The following is a 4848-nucleotide window of genomic DNA, read 5'->3' on the forward strand; positions in this document are numbered from 1 at the left end:
GCATATCTATAGGTCATGTTGAAAACTGAAATATCCTTATTTTCTTCTAATTAAACCCCAAAACCTTTATTCGGGCTCTGACCCACAGAGCAGTCCTGTGGGGTAGGAGAAAAGAGGAGAAATAATCACTCTAATTGCAAATGGCCAATTAAGAGCCAAATGCTTTGCCCGTGAATCTGGAAGTTGAATGGCAAAGTTTTCTCTTGTGTCCTGTATGCTGGGCTAATGCCTCATCATCTACTTGGGGTACGGCGAAGGTGAAACATCTCATTAAGTCAATGACACCATTATCACCGGTGTTTTGTAGAATGACATCATAGTCCCAAAGATCCCAAAATATCTCAAACTTCTCTCGAACCTTGTGACTCAAATTGACCTTGCAATGAACAAAATGATGTGACTTTGAGAGCTAAATGTTTTTGTCTGCATGAAACCAGGTGTTCAAATGTGGACGTCAGAGGTTTTCATCGCTCTCAAAGTTGTTCCTGTAATAACACCCTTGTGCAGATGGATGAGACCTTCGCCTGGGCAGCCAGCAAGAGTGATTCTTAACTAAAATTAGACAAAGGAGAAGAGGACAGGGTAAAAATAGCAGAGCTATTTCTGTCTCATTTCCTCATCCAAAGCTGACATGTCATTATTTGAAGCCATTATTTCTTCTTGTTTTGGCAGCTGGGTCGTTGGCATCGTTATTCAGTATCATCTGAGGTTCATCTTCTCATCAGCTCAGGGGCTTGACCATTTATTGCTTACTTTTATTCAAAATGTTCTCCAATGACTGTAAAAAATATACTGCTGTTACGAATGCTGAGATAAGAGTAGTTAGAGGTTGAAACTATAAATTAGATTTTCTACCTTTTCATGATTTTTAAAATGTGACCATACGTGGCACATTAGCTGTTTCTGTGTTCTTATTTTCTCAAGAGGAGTCGCGGGTGCTCAGCCTACTAAAACTGCCATTATCAATTTGCAACTGTTTGAGTTTCAGGTGCAGCCAGAGTGCCACAGCAGCTCCCTCGGCTCACTTTCCTATCTCACTTTATTGAGAATGTCAGACAAATCTTGTAACATATTGATGACCCTTTAATTACTGCATCCCTGAAACATCCTCATTTTGTTCAGAGAGGGTTGATGAGCAGTCAGGTATCCTGCTTGTGTATCTCATCTTTCTAACCTCCGTGCCAACTGCTATTGACCAAATAAGCTGTCAAAAGCTATGATGGCAAAAAGGGGTAGGGGGTGCACCTTCAAAACACTTCTACAGGCGCCTGATCAAAAAGAGATCTTCGTCAGGCAGTTTCAAAAACTATGATGGTGAGTCAATAGTGGGAATCTCAGGACTATAATATGCAATTATAAGGAAACTATAACATCAGCATGTTAGCATTATCACTGTTAGCATACTGACATTGGCATTTAGCACCACTGTGCTTTGGTAACTTGGTGCATAGAAAGATAAACATAGTATATAAAATACATTAGTATAAACATAAAATAAATCAGAGTTTAATTCACTGCTGTCGTAAATAAGGACAGCTGTGTCACATTCTGCGGCTATGTTAAGTTTAGCACTCTGAGTTATTTGATCAGTTCAGCTTCTTTTATTTAGTCTGTTGTGTTTTGGGGTTCAGTCCTGTCTGTTGTCCTGTGTTCAGTCTGTTAATGTTTATGGTGAGCTCTGTCTGATTTGTTATCCGTTTGGTTATTATCAGTCTGTGTTAATCTGTCTTGTTCAGTTATTTAGTCCATTTGTTGAGTTTGTCTATGTTGTTCTGTCTTTTGCTTGTTCTGTGTGGTGGTTCTGGTCTGATCTGTCCTGTTGATATCTCGGTGCCTTAGTTCTTGTTCAGTTCTGTTCCTGTCTAATGTATTAGTTTCTGTACCATCATACTTCTGTCTGTTTGCTAGGTGTCAATTTATGTTCTCTGTCAGTTTCTTTAATTAATCTGATTTTTATCATTCTGCTTTAGTCTCTGTATAGACTTGTTTATTATTTTATTTATCCGCATGTTTAAGTTTACTTAGTATCTGTCTTGTCTCTTATCTTAGTTCCTAGTTCAGTGTCTTAGTTCCTACTCCTGTGCCTTAGTTCATGTCTTAGTGTTCACTTCTGGTCTGTGTATTTCTGTGTTGTTTTGCCCATGTCTGCTCTGAGTTCTGTTTAATCCCAGCTTCAGTCTGTTTTCCCTGTTTGTTGTAGTTATTGGTGACCTGTCTGCTTGTGTCTGTATCAGTTTGTCATTTATATTTCTCTGATATGTTTAATGTTCAATAACTTGTGTTGTGCCTGTTCCCCCCTAGTAATCTGCCTGCCTGCCTGTCTCGTTAGTCCTGAACCCTGTCACCTGTGTTGCTCCCGCCCTGCTCGTTAGTCCCTGTGTATAAATGTTTGGTGTTTCTGTTCATTCCCTGTCCGGTCATTGTAGCGTGTATATGCTCTGCTCTGTTGTGTTGTATCAAGTGTGTTCTGCCAGTTGCTGCACTACCTGTTCTGTATTTTGGATGTTGCCTGTTTCCACTGCCTGTGAGTTTTGTCTTGCCCGTTGCTTTGAATTAAAACCCCTTGAACTGTACCTGCTGCGCTCTGTGTCCTGCATTTGGGTTCACCTACCTGCTCAACCACACCACACATCCTGACAAGCTGTACGCATTATAATTACATTGCTTATGATCAAAAACGGGCAACTTTGCCAACACAGCCAAACATCAAGCAAGACACCAAGAAAGACAACACAAGACATATTACTAGTCCAACTGTGTACACAGAAAGAATGCAAGCTATGTTTCTGTCTTGCAGCCTTTTATTTAACGATGTTGTTCATGTGTTATTGTTTGATTAGCTTTTACTGTTTTACAAAGTTGTTTTATTGTTTCTTTACTTTTCTCATTTTTAACATTTACTCTTGTAAAGTACTTTGTGTCTTTGTGCTTTGTTATATAAACTTTACTTAGTTATTTTACAAAGCTCTCACCAACATCTAGCCTCTTGCTTGGTCACTCTCTTTTTCTCTTCTTAGTGTCCTGTCAACGTCCTCTCTTATAGCTTCTCTGCCGTTAGGTAACGTTATGTCCATATAGGCTGCTGAGCCTACCAGGTCCTTTTATTTTTTGGGGGGTAATTGTAAAAGCTTTTATGGCTTGGTTAGAGGTTAAATATCTGGTCTTTATCTACATATCAGGAGACAATTTCATAATCTATTCATTTTCTGAGGTACTGAACCATTCGTGTAGATTGTCTTGAGAAAATCATTTTATGGTAATACAGTAAGTGGTGTTAAAAATACTTTGTATGCTCAATGTCCACTGTGCCACCATGTAGCATGATTAACTTCAGTACCTGACAGTTTACATTTTCAGCAATGGGAGAGAAGGTGTCATGGTGACCCCAGCTCCATGTTGCTGCAGCCTGCCTGGGGGTGCAGCTGGCAGGCAGAGATTGGACACAGCTGGCAGTGCTGGAGACTCCTCAGGTGGGAGGTTGGTTTGGGGGAGCGGATGCGTGAGACATCAGAGCCTCTGGCGACTGTGTTTTTCAGCGCCAGAGGCCAGGGCTGCCTCTCAGCAGTGTCTGCCTGTGGGAGACTGTTTCTCTTGCTCTTGTTTATCTCTTTCTTATGTTATTGATTTTGTCTTTAATATATAACAGTAAGTTATGTGAAATGGACTTTTTATTCCCATTTTAATATCGGCAGACATTTTGTATTAGAAAAATCAACGATAATAGAATAGTTTCTGTCCAAATGAAATGATTGGCTGGCCTACTTGCCTGTCTACCTGTCTACCTGTGCACGCTCTGCCCATACTGTCACTGTGCATGAAAATTAACATTTTTCAGTTGAATACTTTCAAAATCTAGCTGTCTAGCTAGTTTCTCTAACATTGCCTAACCCAGCTTTAATATACAGTATCCTGATGGTTGTAAAAAAAAAGAGGATTAAAAGTTAAAACAAGACACTGGAAAGTGATTGTAGGGGTGGCAGGTGTTTTGTCTTTATGAAATATTGCTCTTTAATATTAATTTGTGGCTCAAATAATTGTCCTGAACTTTCCTGAACTACTATTTTGATTTTATGTAATCTGTGCTATTGGGCCATTTGTATAGCAAAATGCTCGGAATGTTAAAAAACAGTGTGTTTCTGTTGACATTTGTTTTGTGTGTTCAACTAGCAACTAGCAGATATACCAAATGGAGGTTTCTGGAGGCTTGGGGGCAGCTCTAGGACTGAGTCCACTGAGCCAAGAGAAGATGTCTGTTGTGTTGGTCTGTATGTCAGACTAAGGAGCTATGTTAAGGAACAACCAAGTCATTGAACAAATAAGGCAGGAATAATAGCATAATTCATCTGCACAAATGCAGTAACTGAGGAAAGAAAATAAAAGAAAGTATGGGTTTTGCAGCTTTGAACTAATTATTGTATTTGTGGGTGTGGTTTGATCCAAAGTGAATGACAGTGTTCTGGCAACATAAAAAACAGCTTTAGTCAGATCTTGATTCAAATATTGCTAAACTCTGATTAGTGCATGGAAACAGAGGGTTTAGTCCGATCTTTCAAATTAAGCCCTTCAGTATCACTACATGGTATGGAGCTTTAAAGTAAAAATTTCCACATACACTACTACTGTAAAACAACAAACAGCCCACGCTTCTATTTGCTTTAACCACTGAACTCACCCTGTCTATATCTAGGACAGGGGTCTATATGGGACGGCCTTTAATTCCTTCCACACAAAACTCTGCTCAGAGCAAAAAATTGCTCAGCAATGATGGGATATAGGCTACTATCAAATTGTTTCTTTCAACCAGTATGAATGTTACTTGGATAAAAATGTGGCTTTCCTCGTCTCACT

This window comes from Micropterus salmoides, unplaced genomic scaffold (genome assembly GCF_014851395.1).
Source record: "Micropterus salmoides isolate LMB-PRFRI ecotype aquatic unplaced genomic scaffold, ASM1485139v1 Ms_hic_scaffold_13, whole genome shotgun sequence".
Classification (NCBI taxonomy): Eukaryota; Metazoa; Chordata; class Actinopteri; order Centrarchiformes; family Centrarchidae; genus Micropterus; species Micropterus salmoides.